The 22,357-nt window shown below is 45.3% G+C and overlaps 2 long non-coding RNA genes across 2 annotated transcripts in view; one reads left to right on the forward strand and one right to left on the reverse strand.

The window, feature by feature from the left end:
- The window catches only part of LOC131417916 (uncharacterized), a 203,595-nt gene that overhangs the window by 6,254 nt on the left and 174,984 nt on the right, over positions 1-22,357 (reverse strand). The window lies entirely within an intron of this gene.
- Positions 875-2,330, forward strand: LOC131417915 (uncharacterized). The gene is made up of 2 exons (XR_009222780.1): positions 875-956; positions 1,886-2,330. It is a non-coding gene; the product is annotated as an uncharacterized LOC131417915 (long non-coding RNA).

The raw sequence follows: 22,357 nt of genomic DNA on the forward strand, positions 1-22,357 counted from the left end.
TGGTTTCTGGATCCTTTCTCCAGGATTTTCAGCGCTGGGGAGCTCTCCTTTCTACAGTGTGGAGGAGCGCTGGGCAGGAGGCAGCGCTGAGGTAGGTGGTGGGCGGCGGGCTCGGTTTGGAGATCTCCGCCGCAGACGGCGGGAGCGCGGTGTCGGGGGCGGGGGACGGGGCTCCTGGCAGGCTGCCCCAGGCGGTGGGAGCCCAACCTCTGGCTCAGGCTATTGGGCTCCTCATTGCCTTCATTAAACAAATAAACGTTCCTACTTCCTTGGGACCACTTTTATAGAAAAGCCTAATGGCATTAATGGTTTCTGGTAATTGACTCTATATTTGCAAGGCGAACTTTGAAGCCTGTGAATTGTTGTAAACTGCATTTAATGAAAGAAGCTTTAAACAGTCTTTGGTGCAAATTATGTAACTTCCTAATAACTCACCTTCTGTTAACATAGACTGATGACTGATCAATTGATGATTGACATAATGTGTACGGAATTTTGGTTTCAGTCAAAAAGATTTTCTAGGCAGTTGGTGCTAAAATTAAAATCGGATCAGGAGGAGGATTTTAGAAGTAGTGTGTAGTGTGTGTTTTGTCTCCGTAGTCATTTAGATGTAAGAATTTAGATTTGGAAAGCCCAAGGAAAAAGAATTTTGAAATTTTGATTTGACTGACAAGGTGAAAGGTCAAAAGGTCAAATACGGAAGGATATCATTTATATGATATTCTAGAAAAGATAAACCATAGGGAAAGACAACAGATTGTTAGTTGTCATTAGTTTTAATATTTAGTTAACCATTTAGTTTAATAGTTTAATCATTAGTTTTAATATTTCTGATTTAAAAAATACATTTTAATGATACTATCCTAATTATGCTTTTGGATGATACCAGAAGTTAATAACCTATTAAATTCTGCAGTAGGAACAAATGACATGTTGGTTATTGGTGTCTTTGAAGTGTAAGTATTGGCGGTAATGAAATTTTTAAATAAGCTTTTTTGGATTCTGAACTACTGATTTTTTTTACTAGATCCTGTTGGACATGGCATATTACAAGTTTCAAAAGGCTCTTTAAATTATTGTAGCAGGCTGAAGCTATTAAATTATAATGTAAGATCTTTATAGATGAAACAGGCAAAAATACAAAAAGCCCTTCATCATTTTATCTTTGTTAAAATCTTACCATATACACGAATGACTTTTGGCTAGACAGACCTGAACTTGACAAGATAGACTCATTAGTATGCTGAATTTGTTTTGGAATGTTAAAGTGGGAGAGGATATATAAGTTTTACCTGAGGGTGACCCAAGTCAATATGGTGGGTTTAGCTGTTTATACGCTCTTTCTGAGTTACGATCTTGATTAAAACGCTCATCATAGACATACCAAGAAATTGGGACCATTTTATGTATCAATATATTAAGATGTCCTATTTCTCTGATAGTTTCTGATTTCAGGGTGTCTGGGAAAAACAGTTTCTCAACATAGGTACTTTGGAATATAATTTTTGATTGTTGACTTATTGAATCATAGAATTGTTGAGTTGGAAATAATTTTAGTGGTTGTAGAGTCTAACCTCTTCATTTTCCAGGAAATGGAAAGTGAGATTTCTCGAGTTAAGTTGTCCATAGTCTGAATGCTATGTAGTGGCAGAGTTGGAACTAAATGCTCAGATGCTTGTCTCAGGATTCCTAGTACAATGCTGTCTGTGCTATGTACTATTAAGGAGACAAAGCAGTGAGTTACCTTCTCAAATCATATATGTAGCCAGCAGGGTTGATTCTTTCCCATATGCGTTTTTTCCTTTCTTTTTTAAATAACTACTACCCACAATTAATTGATTCCCCTAGCATACTTAATGACTATCCTTGTGCGTGTCTCCTCAAGCACACGTGTGGAGGACTCCCTAGAATGGACACCTGCCTCTGAGTGGATTGCTGGGCCAGAGGCTGACGTGCATCTGAAACTTGACGAGCTGCAGCCAAATCATCCTCTGAAGTTTTAACAATTTCCATTCCCGCCAACAGTGTCTGAGTCATCCTTGCCCTGGGAATTGTCAGGTCAGCATTGTCAGATTTTTAAAGTTTTGCCAATCTGATGAGTGAGAAATGATGTATTTGTTTTCCTCTTTGTACAACTGTTTTGACAAATTCATAGAGCTGTGCAACTACCAAAATTGAGATACAGAACAGTTCCAGCACCCAGAACTCCCTTCAGCTGCTCTTTTGTAGTCATCTCTTCCCCCACCCTTAACCCCTGGTGACTAATGATTTGTTGTCTTTCCCTATGGTTTGTCTTTTCTAGAATATCATATAAATGGAATCCTACAGTATTTGGCCTCTTGAGTCTGGATTCTTTCATTTAGCACAATACATTGATTTGAGTGTTCATCCATGTTGTTGCCTGTATCAGCAGTTCCTTCTGTTTTATTGCTGAATATAGTATCTATTGTATGAATGTACCACAGTTTATCCACCCAGCAGTTGAAGGACATTTGAGTTATTTTCAGTTTTGTCTTTTTTGACTATGAATAAAGCTGCTATAAATCTTTGCAAACAAGTTTTTGTGTAAACATACGTCTTCTTGTCTTGAGTAAGCACCTAGAAGTGGAATTGCTGGGTCACATGGTATGTGTATGTTTAACTTTATTTTAAAAACTGTTTGTGGTAGCAAAGTCATGGCCCACAACGATGTCTTAATCCCTGGAACCTGGGAATACATTAGTTTACTTGGCAAAGGTGAATTAAATTTGCAAATGACATTAAGGTTGCTAATCAACTGACTTTAAAATAGGGAGATTATCCTGGATTATCCAGGGGGCCCAGTGCATCACAAAGCACATTAAAAGGGAAAGAGAAGCAGTAGAGTAGAAAAAAGATGCAACAAGGGAAGCAGGACCAGAGAGGTGCCGAGTTCTTGGTTTTGAGGGTAGAGGAGGGGGGCCACAGCCTAAGGAATGTGGTGGTCTCTAGAAGCTTGAAAAGTCTAGGAAATGGATTAACCTTTAGAGTCCCCCCAAAAGAACCTAGCTCTGCCAACACCTTGATTTTAGTCCAAGGAGACCCATGTCAGACTGCTAACCTACAGAACTGTAAAACAATAAATCTGAGTTGTTTTAAGCCATGAAATTTGTGCTAATTTGTTAGCAGCATAACAAACTACACTTTAAAACTGTTTTCCAAAGAGGCTGAACCACTTTGTGTTCCCCCCAGCAATGTAAGAGTGTTCCAGTTACTTTCCATCCTCATTAACACTTAGTATGGTCATCCTCTTTAATTCTAGTCATTCCAATAGGTACGTAGCAGTATCTCAATGTGGTTTTTATGTACATTTTTCTCAAGAGTAATGATGTTGAGCATCTTTACATGTGCTTATTTGCCATCTGTGTATCTTCTTTGGTGAAGTGTCCAAATCTGTGCCCATTTTAAACTTGGAGTTTCTTATTGCTGAGTTTTGAGAGTTCTTTATAGTCCTGTCAGATATGTGATTTGCAAAGGTCTTCTCCCAGTCTGTGGCTTGCCTTCTCCATCCTCTCGCCAGTGTCTTTGGAAGGTCTGTGTAACGTAACTCGAGAGGCTCCACATGACCTTATCTTCCTTCGTTGAGAAACAGAGTGAGGTTGGAGAGCCTGAGTCCAATCAGACCTTGATCAGATTTGGGGCCGGGTCTCACTTTTAGTAAACCCAGCCCTTCCGCTTTCCCCCTGTTCCTGTTTGCTGGGCTCCCTTCCCCCGCACAGGTGTCTGGTTCTAAGTCTGGTAGATCTCTGTCTCCTCAAGTTTAGGAGCCCACAGAAAATTCAGCTACGCCCTTCAGATATCTCAGCGCAGCTCTCCAGCCTCCTGCCTTAATATGGCAAATTCCCTGAAGGTCAGACTAGCAGTATGTTGGACTCAGCCCACTTCCACCACTTCTGGAGGTTTCACTTTGCTTTGTGGAAGCTTTTGGCCTAGTTCCCCAGATTCCTGTGTGGTACCAAAAGGTAGCACAGGTGCTGTGAGGAAGAGCAGCTGTGTGTCTGAAAGCCCTCAGGTTTCCTCTGCCACACCAATCCTGCAGAATCACTACAAGTTTGGTTAGTTTCTCTTTTCCCTAGCCGAGGCTCTGACTGAGCAAGCCAGATCCTCAGCAGGCACCCAGAATTAGAAAACGCCTGCAGAGGAAAGAAAGATAAAAAGTCTTGCTCACATAAAAGAGTTTTTCTTCTTTCTGGAATTTTCGTTGGTTGATTCTGAAGTTTTCTCATGCTCTAAAAATATAATTTATCTGTCTTTGTCCAGTTGTGCAGCAAGAGTGCTTTCCTGTCCTCGTCTCCTCTAAAACAGAAGTTCCCTTGTCATTAGTTTTTAACTCCATCAGTTATACATTGTCAATATTATTATTGTTTGGTAAAGTCATGCTTTCAATGATTTATTCAGATGTTTACCCTTTTTTATCCTCACAATCCATTTTTACATCTTAGCATTTTTTCTTCTATCAATTTTTTTCTTCTTAAAGTACATTCTTTTTTACTTTTTAAGTTTTTTCCTCGAGGAATATTAGCCCTGGGCTAACTTCTGTGCCAGTCTTCCTCTATTTTGTATGTGGGTCGCCACCATGGCATGGCTGATGAGTGGTGTAGGTCCACGCCTGGGATCCAAACCCACAAACCCAGGCATCTGAAGTGGAATGTGCTGAACTTAAACCACTACACCAGGTGGCTGGCCCCCTTAAAGTACATTCTTCAGAAGATCCTTAATGAGCATTTGTTGGTGGTAATACTCTTAGTAAGTGTTTGCATAAAATTATCTTTAATTCACCCCAGTTCTTGAGATATGGTTTGATTGGGTATACACTGAAAGTTATTTTCTCTCTGTACCTCGAAGATTTAATCCAACACTCTCTTGCCTCCCATTGTTAAGAAATGTATCATAGTCTAAATGTAAGTCTCCATAAGTGTTCTGTTCCTCTGTGGGGCTTTGAATATCTTCTTTTGTATTTAGTGTTCTTTGCTTTCCCTGTATGGATCTGGCTCTAGATTGTTTTTTTAATTGTGCTTGAGATGTATTCAGCTGCCTGAATCCAGAATAGGATTCTTTTATTAATTCTGGAAATTTCTGTTATTATGTCTGAATATTCCTTAAATCATATATATATTTATATTATTTAATTCAAATATATATACACATACTTATGTTATTTGTACACATTCAATATATATTCATTACATATATATTTATATTATTTAATTCAATATATTATATTACTCAATATAAAGATTTATATTATTCAAAAAATATACATATCTTATTTATATATATGATCCTGTACTTGACCAAACTCAAGCCAGGCTCCTTTGAGCCCTCTTCTTGACTAGGCCTCAATCTTGGCCTATAATAACTATGACCTCTCAGCACAAATGATTTCACCACACACACACCATTATAAGACTTAAACACTGACATAGTCTCTAACAGCTCAAATCCACATCCCTAGGATGACCCCTGCCCCCTTAAAGTGCCTGCCTGAGAATGCTCAAGGCAGCAAAAAGAATTGACTGTTCTGGCCAACACTTGATCATTGGCCCCTGACATCCCTTTCTTAGAGCATTTACCCAAAAGTGCTTACAACTGTGAATCTTTCCTCTCTCCTTTCGAGTTGTATATGTGTCTCCTATAACTGCATTTCTCAAGGTCCTGAAAGCCATTCCTTGAGAAGAGGACAGGGTGTCTGTTCCCAGACTCAGTGAGAGGAGAGAAGTGAAACTTTGATCATTTCCAACTAGCAGACACAACTGGCCAGATCACACTGCACTGACAACACTCTGTAACTTTTCCCTCCCTGACTCTTCTGAGCCCATGCTCACCCCCTGCCTTCTCCCTCACTCTCCCTTTCAAATGCTCAGTCACCTCTGTACAACAAAATTGAGTTCAGTTCACCCTGTTCCCTCTTCCCTATTGCAGTGGTATATTACTGACTAAAATCTGTCCTGACCACTTTAACTACAGTCTGGCTTTGTGTATACTCTACAGTTAACACATATACAGATAATGTCATGCATATGCGTATATACGCATATGCCAACATAACCATGGGCCCTCCAGGACGAGTTCAACTGACCTCATCTTATCAACAGAGTAGTTAAGAGTTTTCTTTCAGGAACTGAGATCCCTCATCCAGTTCAGGCCCGTTGAGACCACCAACCTATCAACTGGGCCTGCACAAATGCTTGATAAGTGACCTCTTTAACATCAGGGAGCTAAAATCCTCAGATCATGGTAACACTACCAATTTGTGAACACATATCCAATGAAGAACCATGAACCTTGACTATGCTTGCACAGATCATCAATTACCTCACTTCTGGTATCACATTCTCTGATTTCAAAATATACTACAAAGCTATAGTAACCAAAACAGCATGGTACTGGCACAAAAACAGACACATTGATTAATGGAATAGAATTGAAAACCCAGAAATAAACCCACACATCTATGGACAGCTAATCTTCAACAAAGGAGCCAAGAACATACAATGGAGAAAAGAAAGTCTCTTCAACAAATGGTGTTGGGAAAACTGGACAGCCACATGCAAAAAAATGAAAGTAGACCATTACCTTACACTGTACACAAAAATTAACTCAAAATGGATTAAAGACTTAAATGTAAGACCTGAAACTATGAAACTTCTAGAAGAAAACATAGGCAGTACGTTCTTTGACATCGGTCTTAGCAACATATTTTCAAGCACCATGTCTGACGGGGCAAGAGAAACAATAGAAAAAATGAACAAATGGGACTACATCAAACTAAAAAGCTTCTGCACAGCAAAGGAAACCATCAACAAAACGAAAAGACAACCTAAAAATTGAGAGAAGATATTTGCAAACCATACATCTGATAAGGGGTTAATCTCCAAAATATATAAAGAACACATGCATCGCAACAACAAAAAAACTAACAACCCAATTAAAAAATGGGCAAAAGACCTGAACAGACATTTCTCCAAAGAAGATATACAGATGGCCAACAGGCACATGAAAACATGTTCAACATCATTAACTACCAGGGAAATGCAAATCAAAACTACAATGAGATATCACCTCACTCCCGTCAGAATGGATATAATTAACAAGACAGGAAACAACAAGTGTTGGAGAGGATGTGGAGAGAAGGGAACTCTCATACACTGCTGGTGGGAGTGCAAAGTGGTGCAGCCACTATGGAAAACAGTATGGAGATTCCTCAAAAAGTTAAGCATAGAACTACCATATGATCCAGCTATTCCACTGCTGGGTATTTATCCAAAGAACTTGAAAACACCAATGCGTAAAGATACATGCACCCCTGTGTTCACTGCAGCATTATTCACAATAGCCAAGACTTGGAAGCAACCTAAGTGCCCATCAAGGGACGAATGGATAAAGAAGATGTGGTATATATACACAATGGAATACTACTGAGCCATGAGAAAAGATGAAATCCAGCCATTTGTGACAACATGGATGGACATTGAGGGTATTATGCAAAGTGAAATAAGTCAGAGGGAAAAAGTCAAATACTGTGTGATCTCACTCATTAAGTAGTAGATAATAACAACAAACAAACACATAGAGACAGAGATTGGATTGGTGGTTACCAGAGGGGAAAGGGGAGGAGGGAGGGCTAAAGGGATAATTCGGCACATGTGTGTGGTGATGGGTTGTAATTAGTATTTGGGTGGTGAACATGATGTAATCTATGCAGACATAGAAGTATAATGATGTACACCTGAAATTTATACAATGTTATAATCCAATGTTGCTGAAATAAACAAAAAATTAAAAAAACAAACAAAAAAATACCTTCACCCCTAAGCCAATATCTTAATATTTGATTAAACTGCTTTATAATAAATCTTAATACATTGTAAAAAAAGAAAATCAATTACCTCACTTCTCCTTACTTCCAGTCATCTACCTCCACATGTCAGATCACCCTGCCCTTCATCCCATAAATTGTGCCCCAAGCCCTGGATCGGGGAGACAGATCTGAGACAGACACATGCCCCCTGTTTCCTTGCAGATCAATCTCACAAAATAAAACTACAATTCTTTTCCCAAAAGCTGATGCCAGAATAATTGGCTATTTTAATGTGCATTGGGCAAGAGAACCTCAATATTGTGCGGTAACATCAATACATATATATACACTTAATGGATGTTTTATCTTTTTTTTTTTCTTTGCTGAGGAGGAGTCACCCTGAGCTAACATCTGTTGCCAAGCTGCTTCTTTTTGCTAAGGAAGATTTACCTTGAGCTAACATCTGTGTCAGTCTTCCTCTACTTTGTATGTGGGTTGCCGGCACAGCTTGGCCACTGATGAGTGGTGTAGGTCCATGCCCAGGAACTGAACCTGGGCTGCTGAAGTGGAGTTCTCTGAACTTAACCACTAGGCCATGGGACTGGTCCATCTCTAATTGTTTTGAAGATGTTACTAGATATGCAATTGAAGTTTCACTATGATCTCTGGATTTCCTTGCTGCTCTTTTAGTCCCTCACTTCAGTGTATGTGTTTCTTGCTCCATCTTTCATGCTAGAGGAATTCCTCAAATATCAACTGGTCCTTGGCTACCCATTCATATTTCTGTGATAGGGAGGAAAACAGCTGAGTAGGATCTCTGTGGGCCTGATGGGGCCTGTGTCTGTCTGGATTCAGTGTTTCCTCAGTGGTGTAGAGTGTTGAACTATTAACAGCCAAACAGTTTTGGAGCCCACACTGATCTCTAAAAACATACTTATTCCACACATTCCCACAATGACAGACATCCTCTGAACACGTGGAAATGCTGACAACACACACCCACACCCACATACACACTATTCGCAAATGACCAGCAGCATTCAGACTGTAAACTACACCTGATAATGCACACTGATACTCAGAACATATACACAAACACACACACATACAGACCACTCACTGTCTCAGAGCCCACAGTGACTTGAACTCTCTAAACACACACAGACATCAACAAAACACACCTTCACATGGACGCCAGAATAGACATGCACCCTGTGACCATACAGAATTGCTGAACACACACACATCCACACAACAAGGAACGTGGCTGTGCACGTATGGGTCTGATCAGGAGGTTTTTCACACCTCGGCATCAACATGGACACCCCGGGGCAAGACGGAGAGGCAGAGGGTACAGGGACAAAATGTGGGGAGCAGTCAAGAGACAACTGCATAAAGCAAATATGATAACTGTAAAGCTGGTTGCTAAATGACGTGTGACTCAAGGGTATGAGGACCCAAGAGGATCTGAAATGGTACAAAGGAGGTGACTGATACAAACCCATCACAAGATATTTAAATGTAAGGAACAGTGATATTTTAAAAGGCACTGAGGAGAGTCCATCAAAGCTTAGATATAATTCCAAACAATGAATGACATGGAATTCTGGCCAAAGAACAGCCATATTGCTGTTAAAATTCCTATTTAAATGTTTCTTATAAAATTATAGAAATACTCATTGAAAAATGACAAATATTCATTGGTTTAAAACATTTCAGGGTAAAATAACTGCAGGTTCCACTTTTACTGAGTAGCTTTCCTTGGGCAGCTAGAAAAGCAGGACAAAGCACACAGAACAGCTGTGTGAAGGGTCAGAGAACACCCTGTGCAGACAGGACTTGGGGGTCTATAATCTCTGAGATGAAGGAAGCACAAGATTGTGAGCACCAGCTCCATGCAGCTTCTCCCCTAAGGCATTTGCTATTTCAACAGTGAGAGAAGAGAGTCTGAGCAGAAAAAGGAGGAAAAATGAATTGAAATTTGGTTCCAGCCAAGTCCAGTAACTTCTGCTTCCAGTCAGATGTGGTAAAGGCAGAGCAACAGTTAAACATTGATTTAATAAATACTGTATGTTTGAAAACACCAAAGGGATGTGGAAGCAAACAGGACTATATGAAATAAAATTTCAAAAAGGGAAGAGCCTTTTTAGGTGAGATTGCCACACATGCCCTCACCCAGGGGAATTTGCTTAATCTGGACTCTGATAATGAAACCTGTCTTACCAGAAAAACAATTAAAAGTATAATCTGTCATAATTGATCTATGTTAGCTTTTTAATGTCACAAGCTTTGTTTGGATGTTAATTTTTATTGCCTCCACTAGAAGACTCTGTGAAGGGAAGGCCATTGTATCATTTGCCACATGATCTCCAGAACATTCTTCAGTTGGGGCTGTATGACTTCTATAAATATTTGTTAATTGTTGGTTTCATGAATGCTATGGACTGAATGTCTATGTAACCCAATTTCGTACGTTAAAATCCTAATCCCTGATGTGAGGGTATTTGGAATTGGGGCCTTTGGGAGTTAATTAGCTTAGATGAGGCCATGAGTGTGAAGCCCCCATGATGGGATTAGTGCCCTTACAAGGAGATGGAGGGCCAGAGCTCTCTCTGCCAGATGAGGGTAGAGCAAGAAGCTGTCCTGCAAAAAAGGAAGAAAGCTCTCACCAAAAACAAATCAGCTTGAACCTAGATCTTGAAGATTCCAGTCTTCAGAATTGTGAGAAATGCATTTCTGTTGTTAAAAATGCCCAGTCTAGGGACGGCCCCATGGCTCAGTGGCTACGTGTGCATGCTCCACTTTGGCAGCCAGAGGGTTCACAGGTTTGGATTCCAGATGCACACTGACACACCGCTTGTCAAGCCATGCTGTGGTGGAATCCCATATAAAAAGTAGAGGAAAATGGGCACAGATGTTAGCCCAGGGCCAATCTTCTTTAGCAAAAGGAGGAGGATTGGCATCGGATCTTAGCTCAGGGCTGAGCTTCCTCACAAAAAAAAAAGAAAAACCCCAAAAGTGCCCAGTCTAGGGGCCTGTCCCACTGCCTAGTGGTTAAGTTCAGTGAGCTCCTCTTCGGTAGCCTGGGTTTGGTTCCTGGACACAGACCTACACCAACATCAGCAGCCATGCTGTGGGGGTGACTCACATACAAAATAGAGGAAGACTGGCACAGATGTTAGCTCATGGTGAATCTTCCTCAGCAAAAAAAATAAAGTACCCAGTCTATGGTATTTTTGTTACAGCATCTCATACTGACTAGGACACTGAGTGTGTGGATAAGTTCATTTAGATTGACGATCCTTCTTCTACATGACGCGTTATTGCCAATGATTCCTGAATGGGTGTGAGTCAGATTTCACTTAAGGATCATGAAGACATTAGGGCCCTTCTTTGTAGTTATGCACATATTGATACACATGAAAACATGTTGCATCAAGTGATTTATTGACACCTTAGTCTCACACCTCATCCCATTAGCCTTCAGTGAACCTCAGTGTTACAGCCAGTGCTTTGGGCAATAAAGGAAAGTCCCTGAACTGAAGAGGGGCCGGTATCCATCATGCAGCTCCTGTCCTCTGCCCAGCGAGCTCCAGAGCAGGGTCAATTTACAAGATGGGCTTTCCTCCAGGCAGCTCTTTCTTCCTCCCAGCCTGTTCTCATTTAGGATGATCTCACCAAGAGCAATGAGTGGAAATTGGGAGGGAAGAACTACAGACGGCATCTCCCAGGGGAAATTCTTTGTGGTTACATGATCTAGAATATGGATAACCTGGGCCGGCCTCCTGTCTTAGTGGTTACGTGCACGCTCCACTATCAGCAGCCAGGGTTCAGGTCCCGGGCGCGCACCAACACACCACTTCTCCGGCCATGCTGAGGCCGCGTCCCACATACAGCAACTAGAAGGATGTGCAACTATGACATACAACTATCCACTGGGGCTTTGCGGGAAAAAAAGGAGGAGGATTGGCCATAAATGTTAGCTCAGAGCTGGTCTTCCTCAGCAAAAAGAGGAGAACTAGCATGGATGTTAGGTCAGGGCTGATCTTCCTCACAAAAATAAATAGATAGATAGATAGATAGATAGATAGATAGATAGATAGATAGAAAGAAAGAAAGAAAGAAAGAATATGGACAGCCGGCTGCTCTAAGGTGTCCTGAAAATGGAATCCTTCCCATGTCTGCAATATCCTTCCATGTCCTCTTTCCCCTCCATCTCTCTGTTCTTGGTGGCCAAATTCCCTTGGCAATGACAACAAAAAAATGAAAGTAGGGAATAGCCCATTTCCAGTCTCAGAATTCTGTGAAATTTTACTGCCTATCCCCAGTCTCCCAGGACTGAGACCCTTTTTACTCTTTTAAGATTAGATTACATTTTAATCTGCTTTAATCAAAGTTTTCTCTCATCCTTGTTATGTATATACATATTCTAATACATAATATTGAAAACATTATTTTTGGCCCTACAATTTCCAGATTAATTCATAGCTATTTTCTGATGGATGCATGCCTTTTTAATTATGTTTATAACTCCATTAACTATAGAAATTGACTACATGCTGAGTAGTAATGTACTAATACAGGAAAATGGCCCATTTTTATTCATCATAAAGTTTCATGTTTTCATCAAGACAAATACCTGAATACTTAATTGTTCAGCAAAAACTCTTATTGTGTACATGTAAGCAATTATAAATCTATTGTAGTTGGTTTGCCTTGTTGATTATTCTTTGTTTCTGAATTGTGCATTCAGCATTTCCATGAACACTTTAGAGTCCTGCATCTTTATCCTACCATTTTAAATACTAGGTCATCGACAAAAGTCCACATGACTTGTTCAGCTGTGTGCTAGTGGGTCCTTTGTAGGGTGTCTTCCTAGGTACATTTTCACATGGTCATCAACAAAAGTCCACATTACTCGTTCAGTTGTGTGCTAGTGGGTCCTTTGTAGGGTGCCTTCCCGGGTACGTTTTCACATGCTCATTGACAAAAGTCCACGTTACTTGTTCTGTTGTGTGCTAGTGGGTCCTTTGTAGGGTGTCTTCCTGGGTACATTTTCCAATGTGAACTCCAGCTGATGGCCTTGTGACACTGATGTAAATACTGGTGTCTCCACAGATCATGGGGCCAATGATGTGGTCCTTTACAGAGTCATATATAAACTAATACTTTTCATTCAATTAGTGTAAGGAATTCTATGGAAAGTAGATTGGGGACAATTAATAAAAGAAGATTGATTATGAACATGTTGTTAGGGAGAAATATTGAACCTCTGGCTATAAAGGTTTACATTTTATGCAATTAATCAGCCACCCTAACAAACCCTGTTCATAGGCAGAGCTATATACACATATATATTAGATTAAGATTACATCATCTATTAGTTTGAATGTACTTTTTTAAAGTATGCCTTGTTTCTCTTGCACTTTCGTACTGGGAGAAATATGGAATAGACAGAAACCGACTGGATTACTCTGGTCTGAATTCAGATCACGTAGGGCTTGAATCGTTCAACAAATGAGCCACTAATAGTGGCTACACCACTGGGATTTCCTGATGCAACATCGCGGTCATACACCCTATTGTGGATATGGACTCTAGAATAGGATTGTTCTGTTATCCCGAGGGTAACTTGTTCTGTTGATCAACATTTTGGATCAATAAGTGATAAAATATTTTGATTAGCTGGTCTAGATTTTAATGACTCAGAGGTTATTTTCTTCTCTGTGGTCACCCCAACCAAAATTGTTAGTCCATTTAAGTTTTGTTATCCCTTGATTTGGCTTACCTTTGTTTTTTTTTTAATTAATTGAAGCTCCACAGGGTCTTCTCTTCTTATTTTCTCATTCCCGCCTCTTCAGGGAAAGGTCAATATCACTGATTAAAAGTAAGAGAGAGTAAAACCCTCGAGTGGCCGTTCATACAAGCCCTCATTTAGACAACAAATGATGATGCTGCCTTTGCAGGGTCCAGTCACTGCGGCCTTTACACCGTGTCACTGGGCAAGCAGTGCCTGTAACACCAGAAATGCCAGAGGAGATGCTTTTGGTAAACAGGTGGGGGCTGTGTTTGCCGAATTTCTCTTACTTTTTGAAATCTTTCCTTGAATGCCTACCTGTGTTGGGTTAACGATTAATGTAATAAATAATTATTGGGTTGAATTTATTTTATTGTCAACTTTCGGTGATTATCTGTTCTGTTATAAGATTATGCAAGGAGAAATAATTCTTGTTCCTCATAGTAACAGTACTACTTCTATGAATTAATAGATTAATGCAGCATTAGATTAGGAGTTAGTTTCTGTGATTGAAATTAAGATAAGTATATTGTTGAACTTGAAGGCTTTCTTAATTGGTAGCTGAATTTAGGCCAACTAGGGTATTGTTTGTACTCCCTCTCTAAGGAAGGTTGTATCCTGTATCTAAAAGGCTGTACTTCTTCAGGGCTGGGTCGGGGTGAGCAGGAGGCTGAACAAGTGTGGACCTGGCTCTGTCCCAGAGGGATGAGCAAGAGACACAGGGCACCTGTTGCCACACACAGACGCAGCAGACATCACCAATCAGTCACGACGTGCTGGGCTGCAGAGCCCCCAGTCCTCGACAATGTGCACTCCGAAGCCACTCGCGGGCAGAGCAGGGAACTGTGATGAACCCATTTGCCGGCCCAGCTCCCCTAAGACGTGCTCCAGGCCTCCTCTCCCCACTTACTCCGCCAGCTCCTCACTGTCCTCGGGGCTCAGGCCTTCAAGGCCCGCCAGCAGGCTGCTCCAGCACTTCTCCTGCCTTACCATCGCTCCCCTCTCTGCTCCCACTCTAGTTCCAGGGCAAGTTACTTGTGGCTCCTGAGTGCTGCTCCTTGGCCTGGAAGGCCCTTCCTTCACCCCATCCACCCTGTGCACTCCTACTTACCTTTCAAGACTCGACTCCAATGATGCCTCCTCAGGAAGCCCTCCCTGATGCTCCATCTCCCCAGGCCTGCTCTGAGCCACCACTCTGCCTTCTGCCCATGTCCATCACTGCCTGGAACCTTGCTGGGCTCCCTTGTCTGTTCTCCACATCCAGCCCAGCCCATCAGGAGGGGAGGAAATGCTTAGGCTGAGGGCAATGGAGCAGATTCCTAGACTGTGGTGACGCTGCCCACCCCAGGAGAGGTCATTCTTTGGTCACTTCCAGCTTAGGCCCAATGCAGCTCAGGGGGAGCCAGGACACAGGGAGGATGGCCCTGCGCTCAGCAGGTCACAGGGTGGGCCTAGGGAAAACACACAGGGGGCCACACACAGGGGTTCAGGACAAAACTTCAAGTCAACGATACCCTTGCTAAGGGCAGCAGGGGCCAAAGGCAGCTGCACAGCCTTTGAGCTTTTCATCTGCTCAGAGAGTCCCAGGGCTGGATAGAAGGAACTCAGGAGGCCCATCTGAGGTGGAGGTCACCTCGGGGGCACGCAAGCAGAAGCTGAGGGTCCCACAGCAAGTGGAATCTGAAGAGGTGACCCTCAAACTCCTTGCGGCTCTAACGTCTCCGAGTTGGAAGTCAGTCCCCTCAGTCACAGCCTCTAGCTGCCCCCTCACAGGGCTGTGCCTCTCAAACACCGCTCCCAAGGCGAGTGGAGGCTGAGGGTGAAGGCAACCTCCTACCCGTGAGAACCGTTGTGATCACGGCCTCCCGCAAGGGGCCAAGGATGATGAGCAAGGGACAGAGGGACTGACCCACACGACTTCCCCTCAGATGCTGAACATGCTTGTGATTCATGGGGCCAATCAGTATCTGTCCTCATCTCCACTCCTCTCTCCCCAAAAGGACATGTCAGTGTTTACTATGACATCCACAGACACATCAAGGGCATCTGGGAAGATGTGTACATCTGGAGAGAAGGGAACTGTGAAAACCAGTAATATCTGCATCCATGTGTGCAGATACCGACATCTACCTACAGCTGTCACATTCCTCCAGCAGCCGCGGAATACTCCATAATCACGCTCGCAGGTTTTGGCACATGGGAGCCAAACCAACTGGTGGTGTCCCCAAGTGCCACCACTGCTGGGGCCTACCTTGATGTTGGGGGGAGGCAGGGTGCCATGCCCCATCTCACAAAAGTCTGGCTGGTGTCCAGGAGGGTCTCACAGCCTTCGACCATCATGCCCTCCATGGCTATGTTTTCCTGGATGCTGTCTCGTTTACTTCATTGTGCATTATCCTGTGGGGACAGAAAATAAGTCAGAGACAGGCTGCCCCCGTCTCTCAGGGAGAAGGGAATGCCGGGCCTCTGGCCAGACCTAGCAAGAAGGCCTGGCACCCAGGATTCTCAGGTGGAGCCTGTGGTCACGAAGAGGGAGAGAGCATGCATATTGAATGCCCACTGTGCTGGGCACTCTATGGGCATGAGCTCACATCATCCTTCTGACAGCCCAAAGAGAAAGGTGTTCTTATTTCAGAGTGAAGGAAATGGAGATTAATAGCTAGAAAACAGGTCTGATTTAAAAGTCTAAACCACGTGGAACAGAGATGGAAAAACTAGGAGGAGGACCGGAGTAGAGGAAAGAACCTTTCTTCACTATTCTGCCCCCCACACCACTACTGGCCTTATCTCCATCCATAGAACTCCACCCACCCATCCTGCCTCAGGGCCTTTGCACTTACTGTCTCCATCCCTCCCACAATGCACTTTATACAGTTGCTTCCTTAATGTTCAGGCCCTGGAATGGCTTAGTTTTGGAACACCTGGCAATCCCACTGGCTCACAGAAAGACTGACTCCAGTAGGCTCCAGCACGTCTGGGGGAGGAGGACACACCTTGCCCCTCAATCTGAGAATAATGACAACACTCTTATTTGTCATCTTCTGACTGCCACAACACCCCTCCTCCAGAAGGTGGCGCCATTTAACTGCTTTTTAAAACTAGCATTGCTGGGAAAAGAGGCGTTTGAGTTGCCAACTTTGCTAAGAGCCTTGATGGGTTTTCAGGAGTCTTAGGAAGTTAGTAATTTTGGCGGGAGGAGCGTCTGGAAAAAGTACTCCACCTACTCCAAGAAAAGTACAAAACCCCTTATTTGTCTACTGATGCCTCAAATTCTACAACCACGACCAGATCACCAAGAGGGCTGGTTAATATGCGTGGCTTACGAAGTTCTCTAGTAGACACCGTCCAACTTAACTCTCCCTGCAATGAGAGATGACACTGGTCGAGCTGGATCGGTGATTAACGAACTCAGCGTAATGAGCAAATGACTGGGCCCTTCTGACCCTCAGTTTGCTCATCTGTAGAAGGTCGGAGTGAGGATGGAAGAGAATGCATTTCACGTGCTGACCTCAGGCCCAGCATATGGCAGGTGCTTGAGTAAAGGGCAGTGATCACTGTTTCTAGTATCACTGGTTGCAAAGGTGTTATTATAAAACTACTATTATCGTTGTTTTCTGGTTATCAGACTGAAGCATGGAGATGGGGTCTCTTTCTTAGGAGCCTCAGTCCCTCCATCCCAGCAATTCTCTTCTCAGCAGCCCAGGCCCTAGCCCTCTTCTGGAAGGGACAGGGTACAGGGAGGCACCTTTCAAGGATATGCTAGTTCCCTGGATATGGACTCATTTTTGCAGGTTAGCAAAGGTAAGCAGAACCATTTCTTTTGACAAGGGTGGGGATTTTGCTGAGGAGGGCTGTATTTGCTACAAACAAGGGGGCGATCCCACAGTAGCAACACGAGTTTCACTGTTAGACAAGTGCCAGATGCAGCTGCTCAGGACTCCTGCCAGCCCCGGCTGGGGTTTGTGCTGAGAGCCACACTGTCACCGCAGCTGGGGAGGAGTGCCCAGGGCCGCAGTCTGCCGGCGGAGCTGGAATTGACGACCTGGGTTACTACAGTGAGCCCAAGAGATGAGGTTCAGGAGAAAAAGCGGGACAAAGGACAGAGGTAGGAGAGAGTCAGCCCCAGAGGAGGAGTGTTTCTGAGCAGAGCCAGGGAGGGTTTGTTATCTGATGGCTTCCTGCTGGGCTGGGAGCTTTCCTAAGTCCCCCAAGGGAGGGAGAGAGGAGGATGAAAGGGCTGCTGTCAGGGCAACAGGAAAACCCTCTTCTGTGCCACTAGGGCTGTGTTCAGGCCAGGTGCAGGTGATCAGGTGGGACAAAAGACGAGTAGGCTTCGGGAAAGGGGATCAGGGTCTTGGGACAAACGTCTTGGCACACATGTGCCTTCCTCACTGCTGCCCACACCGAGATAGGGCATCCCGCAGGGACAAGGAGCCTCGTTGGAGCCCCAAGTCTTCTCCTTGGGGAAGTGTACAGGATTTGGCTCCTTGGGGCACCAGATGACTGGGGTCCCCACCCCACAATGCTTTTTGTTAGTCTGCAATCACGCTCTGATTACATCTGCTCCCTGAATGAACCTCCACTCTGGGGCCTGTGCCCTGCCCTGGTCCAGCCTGGTCCTCCCTCTGCCCAGCTGGGAGACGTGGTCCTACTGGCTGCCTTTTGCTGGACTCAGGAAGCCATTTAGGGCACTGAGTGGTTGGCAGGGCTGGGGACTAGACCCCACACGCTGCAGACCGACCCTCCTTTGCAGCTTCTGGCAGCCCATCACTGACTACAAGGTTGCTCATCATCTCTTGGCTTGCACAAAGTGGAGACCCCAGGGCTCAGCTCTTGGTACACATCTCGATCCTGCCTAAACTCACTCCTCTGGTGATCTCACCAGTCTTATGACTTTAAATACCATCTCCGAGCTGATGGCTCCCGAATGGCTCGCTCCCTTACACTCCAGACTCAAACGCCCTCCTCCCTTCTTGTCCTCTCCAGCACTGTTGTCCATCTCAAGTTCAACATGCCCCCAGTCAAGCTCCAGTGAAGCAAGAAAGACTCCCCCTCCACACCTGCCCATCCTGCCAGTTTTTCCATCTCGGTTAGCAGCAACTCCAACCTTCTACTTGCTCAGCCAAAAACTCTGGAATCACCCTTGAGTCCCATCTTCTCTCTCCTCACATCTAATGCATCAGAAACTCCTGTTGGTTCCATCATCAAAACACACCCCGAATCTGAACCTCCTCCTCACCTCCACTGCCACCACTTGGTGCAGGCCACCGTCAGCTGCTGCCTGGGCTGTTGTAGGCCCCTCCTCCCTGGTCCCTCTATTTCTGCCCTGGCAGAGGAAGGTTCCCCCTGGGCTTTGGAAACAGAAAGAGGGGCAGCAGAGGAGCCTTGGCCAGAGGGCTGGGGCCTCTGACACTGGACAAGTCATGGGCTTGTCCACCCGTGACACTGCCTGCTGTTGACTGCAGCCTTGGCTACATGAAGGCCCATCACCCAGGCCCCCCTCTGGGGCTCCTATACCACACGTTGTGACACACTGACACTGGAGAACAGGGGAAGTTGGCAGAGTGCCTGCGAGTCACTGGGCGGATCCCCGTCCTGGCAGATGGGCCCACGTGAGTGCCCAGGGCCCTTCCTCGAACCCCATCTGTGCCAGGGACAGCACACCACCCACACTATCCCACCAACTTTCCCCTGGGCTTGAGCTGTGAACTCCTCAGATTGCTCCAGGGGCCCTGCTTCCAGGTGGGGCAGGCTGGGGGTCCTCCAACCACCACCCCTTGGGATCCTAACCTGAACATGAGATTTTACCACCTGGGGCTCAGCAAACTCCCACTGGGGAGCATCCTCAGTCCTGGCCTGTCCACTGGTGGGGGCACCTGGGAGCCGGGCTCACCCAGACAGCCCCCCCAGTTTAGCCCTGGCGTCGTCCAGGCTGTTGGCTCGATGTGCTCGTGAAAAGTGGGCCAGGAGCTCGTGCAGTGTCAGAATGTGTTGGGAATCTGCAGCAGGGAGAGGTAGGGGTCAGGGACAGAGGCAAGGATGGGGAAGGACAGAGGGACAGGGAGACAGAGGCAAGGAGAGAGACAGTGATGAAGCAAGTCAGAGACAGAGCAGCAACGTAGCAAGGGAGAGAGAGACAAAGGAGACAGAGAATGGTTCTCTCAGCTCCCAGCACTCCCACCAGCAGGGCTGAGGATAGACACCCACAGCACTTTTGATCTCAGACTCTAACGTGGAGCCTCTTCCAGGGTCTTGTCTGGGCCAAGAGCCCAGAGCTTGAGGCTCTAAGCTAGCAGTAGGAAGGGCCTGGAAGTGGGCTCAGGACCAGGAGCTCCCCCTCACCTTCCCACACTGCCTGCTCTGTGGAGTTGGACAGGCCTGCCATCCGCTGGGTCAGGGTCTGGCTCTAACCCCATTCTCCAGGCAGCCCAGAGCTGGGGCCTGTTAGGGCCTCGGCTGTCCCGGCCATGGCCCCCTGGTGCCCCCAGGTGTGGCTTCCTCCCAGCTGGGGCCCTCACTGCCATGGTCTCCAGTAGGCTCCCCAGGCATGCGCCCTCAAGGACAGGGCTAGGTGCCAGCTGGAACATGGAGTCAGTGAGGAAGGCCTCCAGCACCCTCTCCTTGCAGTCAGTTTGGCCTCATAGTGCTTCAGCAGCTTGTCAATGTCACTGTTCTGCTTGCAGTGGGCCAGGATCTGCAGGCTGTACTGGTGGCTGGAGACCAACTCCTGATAGAAATTGACCATCGGCAGCAGGATGGCCAACGGGCCTGCTCGGGAGATGCCCCACGAGCCCTGGGTCACCCAGCCCCACCCACGGAGGTCAGGTCCAGGTTCAGAGCTCCCACCCAGAGACACCCTTGCCTTTGGGGATGACTCTGGCACCACTGCCCTATCCAGGGCCAGATAGGTGGCCCCAGGCATCGGGACTGCATCAGAGTCACAGATCTTTATAGAGATGGGGCCCTGTCTAGTCCGACACCTGTGTATTGGAAGGTCAGAGAGGGCTGTTGTGGGTGCTGTGGTGTGCCTCGCCGCCTGAGGGTCTGAAGGGCCACCCAGCTCTGGAGCTTTGGGGGTTCGGCTGAGGCCTCTGTGGTAACTGAATTGCAGCTCCACATCCCCCTCGGCCCTGGCTCTCCCAAGAGGCCTCCCTCCCAGAGTGCCCCACCAGTGACAGAAGTGGCCCATCCGTGGTCATAAGGTGAGTCAGTAGCTGGCCTGGAACCAGGTCTCCTGAGTCCCCCATTCCAGGGCTTCCCCCATATGACATGCCCTCCCGAGTCACGTCCCTTCAGCTGTCTGTCCCTTTATCCACGTGTCCCTGTCCTCCCATGCCTCCCCAGGTTCAGCAACTTGGGTCTGCTGCTGGCCTGCTCTGTCCCAATCTCCTGGATACACAACACCCTGCCTTCCAGCCCCTGAAACACCAGCCAATCTCCCCAAACCTGCTCTTCAGTATTTGATTGACAGGGATGGACCCACTGAAACCTCTGCTTATAAACTCCATTAAAAAAGAAAAATGTGCTTTCTTTACGATGAACTCTAAGTGGGAGCTTACTCCCACTTAGGGCATTCCACTACCCAAGGGACAGCACCTTCAACCACGCAACTACAGGAAGTGCAGACCTCGTCTTTCTAGGGCCTCTTCTCATTGTGACCTTGGGGAAAAGAGGGGCTCTCTGACTTAGGGAAGTGAACAACAAAATGTCACACTCAGTATGGGAGAGGCGCGATGCAGGGGTCCTGCTGTGCAGCCCTCAGGGCCGTCATGGCGGTACAGCCAGCTCGGAGAGCAGTGATGCAGGGTGGACGGAGTGGGAGACTTGACTGTGCTTCTACCTTTTGTTTCAGTCATTCTACTTTTGGAAACCTGTCCCAAGGAGATGCTCTCTCATATGAACATTTCAGATGCAGAGATGAGTGTTTCTAGTAACAAGAAGTTGCAACAACGTTAAGAGCCAATGATGCGAGATGGCTGCATGGATGAGGGCATGCTCACAGGTACTGGAGCATCATACAGCCATCAAAAAGCATACTTTCAGCATGAGAAAACATTTGTGCTATAATGTTAAGTAAAAAAAACACATCAAGATTCAAATTCAATATTCATGTGTGACATTATTATTATTATTTTTTTTTGTGAGGAAGATCAGCCCTGAGCTATCATCTGACAATCCTCCTCTTTTTTTTTCTTTTTTTGCTGAGGAAGACTGGCCCTGGGGTAACATCCATGCCCATCTTCCTCCACTTTATATGGGATGCCGCCACAGCATGGCTTGACAAACGGTGAGTCGGTGCGCACCCGTGATCCAAACCAGCGAACCCCGGGCCACGGCAGCAGAGTGCATGCACTTAACCACTTGCGCCACCAGGCCGGCCCCTGTGACATTATGTAAATAAAATGGGGGTAAAAACCCCAAGACCTGTGCACAGAAAAAATTTTGAAGAAAACACACCAAAGTCTTGATAGTGGTTATCTTTGGGAAGCAGAACTATGGCTGTTATAGCTTTTAACATTTTCTGCTTTTCTAGATTGTCAAATTTTCTCAAATGGGTTCATATATATAATTTTTTTTTATATATATAATTTTTAAACGGGGAAAAGTAGATAAGAAACTAAAAATATCTCGCTTCGTCCTAGAAAAACAGCTTGCCAACTTGTCTTTCCTCTTCTGCTCCCTCTGAGGGATTCTGTGTGTTTTTAAGGGGCTGCTGTTACACCCCAGGAGGATGGAAGTGC

The sequence above is a fragment of the Diceros bicornis genome, chromosome 18 (assembly GCF_020826845.1).
Source record: "Diceros bicornis minor isolate mBicDic1 chromosome 18, mDicBic1.mat.cur, whole genome shotgun sequence".
NCBI classification, from domain to species: Eukaryota; Metazoa; Chordata; class Mammalia; order Perissodactyla; family Rhinocerotidae; genus Diceros; species Diceros bicornis.